Raw genomic sequence first — 14119 nt, 5'->3', positions numbered from 1 at the left:
TCCACTGTGGCACTTAAATTATTAACGGTGGCGTCTTCAGAAGGCCAACAAACAGTTTTATGTCGACGTTCTTCAACAGAAGCCATCCGCAGTGGCTGATTAAAGCCCAACCACAAATAGGAATGTGCATGTTTGAGCCGTTATAGGAAACCTATGGCTATCGTCAAAGTAGGATCTAGAACACAGGTTCTAAACCCTGTCCTCAGGGAACCCCTGTCCTGCATGTTTTAGATGTTTCTTGGCTCCAACACACTTGATTCAAATGCATGTGTGTTACCAGGCTTCTACAGAGCTAGATAACGACCCATTTATTTGAATCAGCTGTGTTGGAGAAGGGAAACAAAACATGCAGGACAGGGGTTCACTGAGGACCAGGGTTAAGAACCACTGATCTAGAATGTTCTGTGGCAACAATGTTTTGGTGACTTGCTAACGTTGTTTGTTTGTTAACTTTGTTAAATCAAATTATTGTTGTGGCGGGATACTGTATATTCATGAAACCAAAATTACAGCACAGCAATGTCAATAACAATTGTTTTATCTTTTTTTTTGATGTTGTTGATAGAAACGGTGACGAGAAAGGCAGTGATGACCCAGGCCAAAATCAAACCCCGGCACCTGCATTAGTCCAAGTGGCACTCCTGCTAATCCATCTGTGTGCTCTGGAAATGATAACTATTTTTAGCATCTAATCAATCCAATAAACAGCTAGACTGAGCATGATTACATTCCAGACATTTGCTCTTAGATCAGAGACTGGCTGGCTGAGTCTCGGTACCAAGTCAGCAGGATTTCATGGTTTCTTTCTATTGCTCTCCACAAGAGTGAAACGGAAGTGAAATCTTGCATTGATGGATTTCTTTTTGACAGACTAACAGTATCAACTAAATGTGGCGTCCCTGTCTTGGACCCTGGGCAGGGTCGACTGTTAGTGTTCTGCAGCCCCTTAAACCAGGGGAAGACCCTAACCTGTGATACAACACCTTTTTAGCATTCTTTTCCGTACTTCTCTTGTACACCACAAAAGGAATTCAGATGTGCCTTTAAACACATAGAAAGTTTTCCTTGGGGTCAGAGGTCACTCATTCCTCTACTTGGGCTCCCAGTCGGTATAGAATTTCATGAACATGTTATGATGTTTGTCTAGAGTCTGTCAGGGGTGCAGTATCGCTACAGGCATCCCTCTCCAGGCTGGGGTGAAATAGTGTGGTCAGATTTACAAGGTGACTGAACTCCATGGAACATTGAGTTTTGCATTTCTCCTGGGAGTTTGAAGACCTTAATGGGAGAAACACAGATTTTTCTTTTTAACGTGGGAGAGTAGAAGTTTACAAAAAAAGACAGGGTCTGGGTTAGGTCGAGAAGGTATGTAACTGAAGCAGGGTACATTGTCATGTTTCAGTATCAAATCTTGTGAAAGAAATACCTCAGGTTCCTGAACCAGACCTCGTACTGTCCTTCATTTCAATTCACAGTTTTTGACAGGCCTTAGAAATCTTGGTGGCAGAATAGAAAATGGAGAGAAGGTGAAATATGTTTTAATGTCCCCATGATGAAGGAACCTCCGTTGTCATGGAGACTTCAAGACCAATATAGGATAGGAGATGGAAAAAAAAAAGTAATCACTTCAGTGAAGACGTTAAGAACATTGTGTTTGTACTAATTACACTGACCAAGGAAATGTAATGGTTCCCCACAGACAGACTATAATTTTTTCCATGTTGCAGCTGTTTAATGAGAGAAAGGCTATACACTTGAGAATCGTTCTGTGTCACTAGGTTAGACCTCGGTAATCGGTTACAAACCCGGCTTGAGTTCTTCAGTGCAGTGTTTACTAAAAAGAATGTCAGCACTTTGTCTTGTTGGGGGTAAAGGGAGGAAGGTGAGGTTTGGTGAGAATTCAAAGCTGGTTCATCTTGGCTGGTTGACTCTAACGACTTCCTGCGTAAAACACACTGCATTTTGCATTGCATTACAAAATTGTATCTTGCACATTTGTCTTTTTTGTAATATTAATATTTTTATATTGTATATTACGGCAACTTATATTTTATTGTATATTTTATTTAATTCAAATGCCACCTAGTATTGCTAGTTTATGTACCCTTAGTATCAGGGCTGTGGGGGCTCTTGGGCTTGGGTACATTTTCGGCCCTACCAACTATAGACCTACAGGACTTTGAATAGAACAAAATGATACACAAGCTATATGTATTTAGAGCTGCACGATTCTGGATAAATTAAGAATAAAATAGAAATCATGATTCTGAACAAACAACTAAACAAAATAACATAATTTATGTTAATTGCTGAATTATATTTAAATGTTTCATTAATCTGAATTATACCGTGGTCTGGGTAAATACTCGATTCTGATTGGTTGCAGGGGTGTCCACCCCTGCAGCCAATCAGCCAAGTAGTTCCAGCAAAACTGTTAACCGTTCTAAATTATTGAGGGACAATGACATGGCTAGATAGCTGTTTAGTCTTGATGTTCCACATACTGTCAAATTATAATTACTGTTTGGAGAATGTCAACTTTGATGCGATCATCTCACATCCATTTGCTATTCAACTCGCTCCACAGGCTGCGGCCGTACTGTAGCCTACTACTAGTATGGCCGATACCTTTTTCGTGAAAATCTTGATATTGATTTGGGGACAATGACAAGGCTTGTTAGCTAGCTGGTCTTCTTGTCAAACATATTGTCAAATTATATTTACTGTTTGTCAACCGTACACAATGTTCTTGTCTATGAATCTTGCTAGCATAACTTAGCTTTCTGGCTAATAGCTCAGTCCTCCGCTGCACATAAAGGGGCGGGGCCCCCTACAGGGCGTGGCCAATGAGCTGTAGCCCAGTCAAGCCCAATGGTAAATCCGGCCCTGCTTAGTATAGATCAGGGGTTGCCAACCCTGGTCCTCAGATCCTCAGTCCTGCATGTTTTAGATGTTTCCCTGCTCCAGCACACCTGATTCAAATGAACGGTCATTCTCAGGCTTGGATAACAACCGTTCATTTGAATCAGGTGTGCTGGAGCAGGGAAACATCTAAAACATGCAGGACTGAGGCACTCGACGACCAGGGTTGGCCACCCTTGGTATAGATAGTCCACATATTTAAATTTTAGGTTTGCATATGATTATTGTATACACCTTCCTGCCAAAGCAAATTCCTTGTCTGTGCAAACGTTCATGGCGAATAAATCGCATTCTGATTCTGATTGTGGTTGAGGATGCATCAGTGAGAAGTGTCATTCCCAACTGTAAAGCTCTTCTGGATCTTCTCCCCACCTTACAGGCGGGAACACACACACACACACACATACATACACACACACACACACACACACACACACACACACACATCTGTGAAGAGTTCCATCTGTTTGCCAGTCTAACCGTTTTTCACCCGGACCCCTTAGGTCAGGGGTGTCCAAATCCGGTCCTCGAGGGCCGCTGTCCTGCATGTTTTAGATGTTTCCCTGCTCCAACACACCAATTCAATTAAATGGGTTGTTATAATGACCATTCATTAGAATCAGGTGTGTTGGAGCAGGGAAACATCTAAAACATGCAGGACAGCGGCCCTCGAGGACCGGATTTGGACACCCCTGGTGAAAGGTAGGAAAGAAAATATATTCTTTCTCCCTTAACATACAAAAAACAGCAGACTCATTGTCGTGCCATTGTAATTCCGTTGATCGTTTACGAGTGAATCCGTTGCACGATCCTGCGGGCTGGTAGCCCCGCTCCTTTGGGAGGTACAGGGTAGCTAAGCTCCAAAACATTCCTGACAAATCTCAGAGGAATGTCAGAACACAGAACCGGAGACTTTGGGAGGCCTCGTAAGCCGGGACTGCAGGCGGTCCAGTATGCTGCTCTGTGTTGTGGACGCATGTTGTGGACGTATCTCAATCTCTGTGTAGCCGACGTGTCTCGCTAACCTCCCTCCTCCGCTGTGTATGTACAGTCCACCCGCGCCAGCGACAAGCTAACGTTAACGTAGCTGGTTAGTAGTCGCGTTGGCGAGGTCTCAAATTTGAAGCCTGGTGTGGGTAAAAGCTCGGGGGGAGGTGACTCAGACAAGCAGGGAGACGACCCTCCTTTGTGGTGCAAAAAAAGGGGGTCACAATGACCCGAAGGCAGCACAAGGGTTCAGTCTGCTCACCTGCGCCCCAGCTTGTGGATCCCATGAAAGCAAACATGCTAACGAACCCCAACAGATGTCAAACCCTGTTACGTGTTTTTAAAACAACAGTTTGTTCTAGAGTTGGATGATCCCTCAGCAGTGTGTGGCTGGTTTGGATACAGTAGCAGCAGTTGGGTTTATTAGTAGGGGGTTGGATTCCTTCTCTGAAAGACGTAGCTGTAAATACCAACAGTGTAGGATAGACCATTATAGTATATGCAGTCCAGTTAAAGCTGCTTATCCTAATGTCGTATTGTTAGCTCTGGGTCCTCCTCACCTTCCAGGACACGAACGCTCCACAGTGATCATTAGCCTAGCCTCTGAGGAGCTCATTACCGTGCCCCTAACAGTCACACACACACACACACACACACACACAGCAAATACACACACACACACACACACACAGCAAATACACACACACACACACAACACACAACACACAACACACACACACAGCAAATACACACACACACACACACACACACACAGCAAATACACACACACACACAACACACAACACACACACACAGCAAATACACACACACACAGCAAATACACACACACACACACACACACACACAGCAAATACACACACACACAGCAAATACACACACACACACACACAACACACAACACACAACACACAACACACAACACACATAACACACACACAGCATACATTCCTGTCTTTCTGAGACCCTTGGACCCAAGATCACCTTGTCAATCTCCTCCAGAGCTGTCTTGTGGCTAGACCACCCGGCACACAGACACGCGCGCTGAACCGGACGAGCAGAGACGGCGCTTTCTGTGGAAGTGGAGCGCTGTTTGGTATGTGTTACTGGAAGGTGTGGACCTGACTCTGTGATTGGCCGCAGTGAGTCATACCCTGCTCATTGGGGGAATTTGCACAGACGCAAACCCGGTTTTGAGCAGTCTGCCTATGGAAATGGACAGCATATCAATGTGGGTCCACAAAGAATCTTCTTTTCCTCAGGGACACACGCTGAATTCTCTCTATCAATTCTCTAATGCTGTATCTCTCACACAGACACACAAACAAACAAATATGGACACACACATATACACACACTTTGCCCAAGGGCAGGCAGGTTTGTATGCATGAGCACGTAGTGACCACAGGTGTCAGGTTACATACCAAGCATGGATGACATCATCTTCTCAGTGACCAAGAGCATGCAGGAGCCCAACACCTAGAGAAACACACCTACAGAAACACACCTAGAGAAACACAGAGAAACACACGTTGAGAAACACAGAGAAACACACGTTGAGAAACAAGCCCCACACCTAGAGAAACACACCTAGAGAAACACGAACGCCGTTTCATTCAGCACCGTAGCCGTCGCTTCAGACGTCCAACACTGGTGACATTAACAGACCACGGGCTACACGACAGTCAGGAAGTAACTGTTAGCTTTTTCTTCAATAGGTTGACACAACCTGAGACTTTTGAATCTCAGTATCAATCCAAGTCACGGTTTATCAAAGTGGGAGCACATTCTGAGGGAAGGAGCCTTAAAATAAATAAATCCAAGACCTTCCAACAAGGTTTTAAAAATTGACCTCTTCAGACTATCTTTATCTAAGGGCACCTTTCACAGATTATGCGAATGTTACTTCTTGGTGTTATCTGTGATATGGACTTCTCTGTGTATGTTGTGTTTGAGATATGCAGTTGTGGTCGTACTGTGTAGAACCCCCAGGCTGCTCCTTGGCCCTCTGCTATCTGAGCTCCTCTAGTCCTTCGTCATCAGCTGCACGCACTACATGCACACTTTGTGCGTTGTTTGGATAAAAGTGTCAGCTCAATGAATAAAAGTCACATGACTGAAAAGTGAAATGAAGATCTATGCTGACTCAGCTTGATGTCAAACAGTCCAGGAGAGACCAGTAGGATTCTGTCTCACCATTCTTGTGATATCTTGTTTAAATGTTTAATTTTTTGGCAAACTACTTAACTGATTACCTTAAATCACCAAAGTCTATTTGTGTTGCCATGGCTTGTTTAAATCACAGCGCCCCCCCATCCTTGACAAGGGCAAGTTTATGGCAAAGAGTTTCTCAAGGAAAAAAGCCGGGCCTAATTTGAGCTCAAAACAAATCAGACAACAAACTGAAATCAGCAGTGACATTCAAGGATTTACAACGAGATCGTAGGTAATATGCATTTACAGCTTGTAGATTATTTGTATCTGCTCATCTATCACAACCGAGCCATGGAATTGCAGCTTAACATTATTTAAACTGTTCCATCGGTTCAGTCATTAGCATTCAATTTATCAAGATGATCCTAAATCATAAATGAGGATTCTGTGTAATGCTCAGTACAGACACGTAACTTTATGTTGGCAGCAAAGCTTTGGGTTTACAGATGTGTGTTTTCCTCCCGACTCACATTCTGGACAAGCTTTGCTGCTCGCTGACGATGTCTAATATGCCCAAGATGTTTCACTCTCTGGTTTCCCTCAGGGCACTGAGGCAGTTTTTGTTGTCACAGATTGAATTACGCCATTTTATTTCACAACAAACAGATTTATATCAAATTAGCAAGGTAATGGCTTAGAAACAAAGAGGTTTGCAGGGCAGAATTACCAGCCTAAGCTTTTTTTTTAAGAATTAATGAAAACAACTATTATTTTTGAATGTGCTTTCAAAGTCAATCTAATGAACACAAATCTTATTTGAAAAAGTTGATTATTCAGCTGGTCTTCAAAAGCCCATATAAGGCAACTGTCAGGTTAAAATAAAGGATTTCATTTGTAATTCTTTAGTTATCGTTATCTTTAGAAATCATTAACAAGATAAATTTTTCCTGCAAGTAACTGTAGATAACTCTATTTAGGATTGTTGTAAAAAACAATAACGATTTTCACCCTTCACTTGTCAGTCAACTCTTATCTCTGAAACACAAGCGTACTTGCAGACTGCAAAACATTGATCTACACAACAAAACTCATTGTCAACGACACACACCTGCGGTCCTTATCAATAGAACCATTCAGAACCAATTCCAGCACTTCACTTGTTTATTCTCGTAACGTAAATCCTTTTTTCCATAACAAATTAGATCTGAAAATCAAAGAGAAATGAATCTAATCGTATTACACTAAGTACTTCCATAGAGCTGGCATGACATGATCTTACAGTCTGTGCTGAGGAACCCGTTAATAGTTGTACATAGCTTTCAAAGTTGAGAAGTGTTAGCGAAGACCATCATCTTAATACGCTCTGAATTAGGGCTCGTGTGTGACGACTTTTCATTGTTCAGCGTGCGCCGCATGCTAATTAATGTCCACGTGTACGTCCACCTTCGGGCCAAGTGCTGTTTTATCAGCATTACTAATTTAAAATATGTCAGTGCCTTAGATTTCAGGCACAGGAGTGCGATGGCGATGTATTTTACCGCAAAATCAAATCGAGTGTAATCACATTTGGGCTTTTCATAGATGTAACGATGAATTGAAATGATCTGGCAGGCCTCAAAGCAGATAAAAGATCAAATAATTTAGTTTTATCATCAATTAGAGTGAATCACACTGGGAGTTCGTCGCAGGAGGATCCATTAATGCTCAAATGTGGTTACCATCAATGGGAATAATATGTCTAATTATAGTAATGGCCACGCTGCTGCTGGGAATTGAATTAAGACTTTTGGGGCTGGTAACCCTCCAGCGTTCAAGACAACTGTGTTTATGTGTTGCATAATGCAGTATGTGTAGCTAAACTGAGATCTTCTTTATGAACAATTTCATGGAAACCCAATGTTCTCACTTCCACAAGTCTTTTATTGGCTGGATTCCATAGAACATCAGTCATAGAACAAAGTTCTAGAACTCCATTTGCAAGAGTTCTGTTCTTATATTCCAAGCGGGATATTATCTACAAATAATTTATGATCTCATCTTCAATGCCCATCCTGTAATGGTGCCCATCCTGTAATGGTGCCCATCCTGTAATGGTGCCCATCCTGTAATTGTGTCCATCCTGTGGTTGTGCTCATCCTGTGGTTGTGCCCATCCTGTGCTTCCCAGCCCCAGCCCGCTGACTAAGGGCGACTATCGGATATCTACTTTGGGGGGCACTATTACATAGCAGTTCTTGGGAACACACACACACACCAAAAGTTGTGCTGTAACACATCATGGCCACATAGCCAAACTCTCATTATGTATCTATAATCTGTACAAGAGCCTTCATTGCATGTTATTAATGCTAAAGTTACTTAGTTATGTATTATTCACTGCCCTTCACAAGGAGGGGAGCCCTCGCTAGACTGCCCTTCACAAGGAGGGGAGCCCTCGCTAGACTACCCTTCACAAGGAGGGGAGCCCTCGCTAGACTGCCCTTCACAAGGAGAGGAGCCCTCGCTAGACTGCCCTTCACAAGGAGAGGAGCCCTCGCTAGACTGCCCTTCACAAGGAGAGGAGCCCTCACTAGACTGCCCTTCACAAGGAGGGCAGCCCTTGCTAGACTGCCCTTCACAAGGAGAGGAGCCCTTGCTAGACTGCCCTTCACAAGGAGGAGAGCCCTCACTAGACTGCCCTTCACAAGGAGGAGAGCCCTCGCTAGACTGCCTTTCACAAGGAGAGGAGCCCTCACTAGACTGCCCTTCACAAGGAGGGCAGCCCTCGCTAGACTGCCCTTCACAAGGAGAGGAGCCCTTGCTAGACTGCCCTTCACAAGGAGGGCAGCCCTCGCTAGACTGCCCTTCACAAGGTTTCATTCATGGCTTCTGAATGTCCTGTAGCTGTTCCCTGTCTTCCTGGAGGGTTTAGGCTGGTTTAGGTGCAGTTCTATGAGCGTATGTGAAGCCCCATGTGATACCGCTTGTAAGAAGGGCTGCACAAATACAATTTGATTGGATCTGATTGGTTGTATTTTTATTAGATTGAGATCTTCTTCCTGGGACTGATGTCTGACATGTAATAATCTCTTCTTGGTTGAGGGAAGCAACTGGAGAGAGGATCAATAGGCATGTGTTTCCATGGGAACCGATGGAAGCGACCAAGACAAGCAGACTGAGATAATAAACCCAACCCCTGATCGGAGTTCATAACAAGAGAAGGAACGAACAAACAAAGGAGGGAGAGGAGAGGGGGGGAGAGGGAGAGGGGGGGGGAGGGGGGAGAGGGGGGAGAGGGGGAGGGGGGAGAGGGAGAGGGAGAGGGGGGGAGAGGGAGAGGGGGAGGGGGAGGGGGGGAGAGGGTCGCAGGATCAACACCAGGGACGTGTGAGATGAATCCAGGGGAGCAAGGAGCAGGGAGAACTGGAGAGGAACCGGAGACGAGCTGGGAAAGGATTAACATCCAGGAAGCTTCAGGGCAACACCTTGCAGGCGACGATGCCGGCCTCGCCCCCGTGACCGTTCTCGTGTAACGGTGGCCCTCGCAGGGTTGCCCTTCTCGCACATCAGGATTGGCCTTTTGCCTCCGAGGACCAATCGGTTGAGTGGAAACCTTAAGTGGCAACCCATTATTTGACGTAGGCATCGAGGAACTTTGGTAGAGTAGGTCAGGGCTAACTACCCCATGATTTAGCACTCCTTTTCACCGAACGGGAGAGAGATTGCAGATCCAGGAATGGGCAGCACAGCAGAGGCAAATGGGTTGTTTCTATTTTGGGTGGTGCTGCTGCAGCACAAGGTGGTGTATAGTGAAAATACTCCAGTGCTATTTTTCTCCATATTTTTGTAGAAAATAAATAAATGATGAGTCAAACAAATATGCCCAGGAAAGGACCTGTAGAAATAATTCAGTTTGGTGATTCTGGGTTCTACACCCAGTTTATTGAAGGAAGTTGCAAACATTTAGAAGGAGCACGTTCCTATTTATCACCTTCCCCGAAGTGAGTTCTCTTCAAGTTTACGAAAGTTATTTCAAGGACAAGTGTTTTGGAGTGATGTTGATGAGATGGAGCCCTTTAATAACAGAGAGATTTGAAGCTGAAGAGAAAGCTAAAACTGAACAGGAGTAGAAAGATTAAGGTTCGGTCCCTCCTCCATGACTAATAAACTAGATTTCAGGCGCTAAGAGGATTAAGTTTTTTGTTTCAAGTATATTATATTAACAGACAGTAATTCCCTGCTCTTTGGTGTTGGAGCTTGAGAGAAGGGACAAAAGTTCAGTTTTGTAATTCCAACCCATCGTCTAACAATATCATAATTATGCTCAAAAGACCACGGGGTCACAAGTTTGAGAAACCTGATGCATGGTGAGCTAAGACGTAGATACAAGATGGGCTTCTCTGCCATGGCCAAAGAGGAGTCCAATCCAACATCTCACAGTGAACAGTTTTTCATCCACGCACAGATACACTCCAGTCAGACATCATCAATCTACCCAATATTATTCTCAAGAGCTTTTTTGGAATTCACCTTTATTGTTCAGTTCAGTCATGCTCCACCTGTAGCCTGTCTCGCGTGTAAACCGGTCGTATATAGAGATCCAGTTTGTCTGTTCCTGGCGCCCGCAAATGCAAAAATGGGAATACGATTCTTTGCTCTTATCTCTTAAAGACTTGTCATAACATTGAAGCAATCCCTTCCTAAAGAGGTGAGGGGTTAGAGGTCTGATGTTTTAGAATGGTCCAAGACTTGAAGGCACACCTGGTGGTATGTGTGCACACGGGCAGAGATCCCAAGGGGGCTGATGGGGGGACACGACCCCCCCCCCCCCCCAAGTATATCACTGTAAACATAACTTAATCTTTTCAATGTTAAAAACATGCAATATTAAGTTTAATGTAAGCTATGTGTTACAGCAGAACTTTTGGGGTGTCTCCCCCAGGAACTGTTCTTGAGAAAATGTCAATGTAATTGTGCCCCCCCAAGTTTAAATCAGATTTGTGTGTACTACACGTGTGTGTCCTACCTGGCATGGTCGACGTTTTCTGTAGATGCTGCCTTGATACTCCTGCAATTTCCTTCATTTGAGATCAGTTGCCTTCCAACACAGCAGCACGATGGAGCCAGGAAGGAGAGAGAATAGACTGGCTTGGGTTTACAGAAGCCGTCTTTGTCTTCAAGATCAACTTTAAATCCAAACGCAATGGAGTGAGTAACAAATCAGATTGCTTTCCCCCCCCAAATCACAGCTCTCAATAGGAAATAGATTTTTTGTGGTGCTTATGTGTTTTAATAGACTTGCTTTTTGGTAATTACTAATGATTTTCTAACCGTCCTTATTCTGCTTCTCATCTCAACAGCTTCGCAGGATGCAGTGTCTGTAGGCCATGCTACCCCACTGTCAACCTTCTGAAATATGTAATGTTCTTTTTTGAAGTGTAAAAACTTCTAGAACGCTGTCAGCTGAGCGCCAATCTTCCAGTGTCGCTGTGCTGCAAGGTATACCTCGAACATGGCAGTGGAAAATCACAATTAATGCAATTGTCTCCAAGACAAACTTCTTCCTCCTCCAAAATGCACGGTCATGGCTGCATTCTTGTAAACGATGTGAGTCAGGCAGCTATTAGCTGCTGCTAGCGAGCGATGCTTCCTCTGGTCCCTAAGCTCTCCTTGTGACTTTGGGACTGAGAGGAGAGGTGGTCTGACACGAATCGCATTAGGGATGAGAGCCAGGAGCTCAGAGGCCTGGCAGAGATCAGAACCTGGGATATAAGCCCACTGGGTGATGTGTGACCACGCACACACACACACGCACACGCACACACACGCACACACACACATACCCACTGTGCATCATAACCCCGTAGCTAGTAGATACCAGCTGTGTTGTATCACCAAAAAAGACTGATAAAAGTTGCTTTGCTCTCCCTCTCACACACACACACACATTCAACACACACACACACACACACATTCAGCACACACGCACACATTCAGCACACACACACACAAACATTCAGCACACATGCATTCATGCAAACATACACGGTGCACACACACACACACACAAACCTCCACCCAGCCAGCTGATATCATCAGAGTCCAATAACCTTGCATGCCTTATCATCTTCTGTGCATCACCTGAGCCAAACAGGGGCTGAGGAGGCAAAGAGGAGCCTGAAGGGGGGATCTTTCTGAAGCCCCCGCAATAACATCCACCAGCAGCAGGAAGACAGGGATTGACCTCAATCAACCCCAGCATCCACAGGTACATGTTCACTGGTCTGGAACATGAAAAACACGGATTACCGTACATGTCGAGTTTCATTTTCAAAGTACTGCAAACTGAGCTCTGTCACCCTTCTGGAAAATTGTGAAAAAAAGGGTTCTTCAAAAAACATCTCGACAGTGACACCCAGACAACCCCTAATCTTTTTCCTAATCTAATTCCTTTGGTTACCTGATCACAGGAGATGATTCTCTTACGTTCTACTACGAAAAAATGCCATCCTGCCACATTTGTGCAGTTTTGTGGTGTGTTTTGTTGCGCCGTTGTGCTGTTTGTGGTGTTGTGCTGAGCTGTGCGGCTGTTTGACATCCGTAACCAGTGTGACTCACCATCCCTCATGAATTCCAAAGGTTTGGACAAGCGGCAATGTCCACTTCCATCAAGCTGGGTTGCTGTGCCCTTGGCTGAAGGAGCGGTACACCCTTACAATCCCCCTGCCCACGCTCTGTCCATTAGTTTGAATCCCCCTCCTCCCTACTCACCCCCAACACACACACACCAACTCCCTGCAACCTGCCTGACCTTGCATTAGCATTGGATTCACGAGCTCCGGATGTTTTCAAAGGTCCAGTTCTGCAACTCCATCTGCATCTCCTGGTCTTTGACGTTTTAAAACAGCTCAGCCACGTGAACTTTTCCAGCAGATGTTGGTCTGAAAAAAGCAGTCATAAAGCCAAGCATCTCCTGAAGTTAAGAGTTCGGAGAGGGAAGCTTTTGGATGGAAATCCTGGTTGAATGTAACAAAGAACTGGGTATGTTTCAGTCACATGATTTTATTGTCAAAACAGGACAGGGTTCGAGTTATTTTAAGGTTTGTGCAGGCATGATCTAGACAGTCAGACAGGGAGTGAGAGGGAGAGACTGTGTGTGTGTGTGTGTGTGTGTGTGTGTGTGTGTGTGTGTGTGTGTGTGTGTGTGTGTGTGTGTGTGTGCGCGCGCGCGATTACATATAGGAGCAAACAACACCGATAGACTTGAACGATTGTGTGTTCCCGTTCACCCTAATGTTGATCCAAGACAGGTTAAAGACCACTGTCTGAGACACGTGCCTCAGATATCGACCACTCCCCGGCCGCGCAGACGGAGAACAGCTCATCGGCTTCCACAGATCCTCGCCTCAGTCCGTAGACGCGGCTCTCAGGAGTCATTGGACAACAGTATTTCGCGTCAATCCATATCTTTGCGGAGAACAGAGCAGGATGTTTAAACAAGCACTGAGAGAACAGAGCAGTGTACAGGACGTCACAGCTCTGGGGCCGAAGCATACGAACGCTGTTTGTGTTGATTTAAGGGTGACAAGGTTTAGGACAGGCTCCTTATCAGGCGTGTGCTGGGACCTCACACAGCTTTGCACTGGTGCTACGGAAAGGACTGCTCACTCGAAAGTTTCGTTCATGAAGTGAAACATTCTCTTTGGAGTGGCCTCTGCAGTCTGTTGCCAAAGGCACTGCTGCTTGTATTACTATTAAAAAGCTATTAATTTAGCTTTCTAGACATAACCAGCTATGGAGATGATGTTGTGGAAAAACAAATGATCTTCGTGAGGCGTCAACACAACAGGCCGAGTCGTCGACAATAATAACAGATCGCTGATCACGGTGTTGTTTCCAATCTTCCCCTCCCGGAAATAAACCCACAAATGACTCATCTTCATCCACTTGTAACGATGCCAGATTTTGTCGTGGATCAGACAGAAAAGACGGGTTGGTAATTGGACGCAGCATGAGATGGGTCAGACTTCCAAGTGGCTCTCTCTCCGTGTTTTTGGGCT

The sequence above is a fragment of the Hypomesus nipponensis genome, chromosome 9 (assembly GCF_054491055.1).
Source record: "Hypomesus nipponensis isolate SF chromosome 9, ASM5449105v1, whole genome shotgun sequence".
NCBI classification, from domain to species: domain Eukaryota; kingdom Metazoa; phylum Chordata; class Actinopteri; order Osmeriformes; family Osmeridae; genus Hypomesus; species Hypomesus nipponensis.
This window is presented reverse-complemented; position numbering follows the sequence as displayed.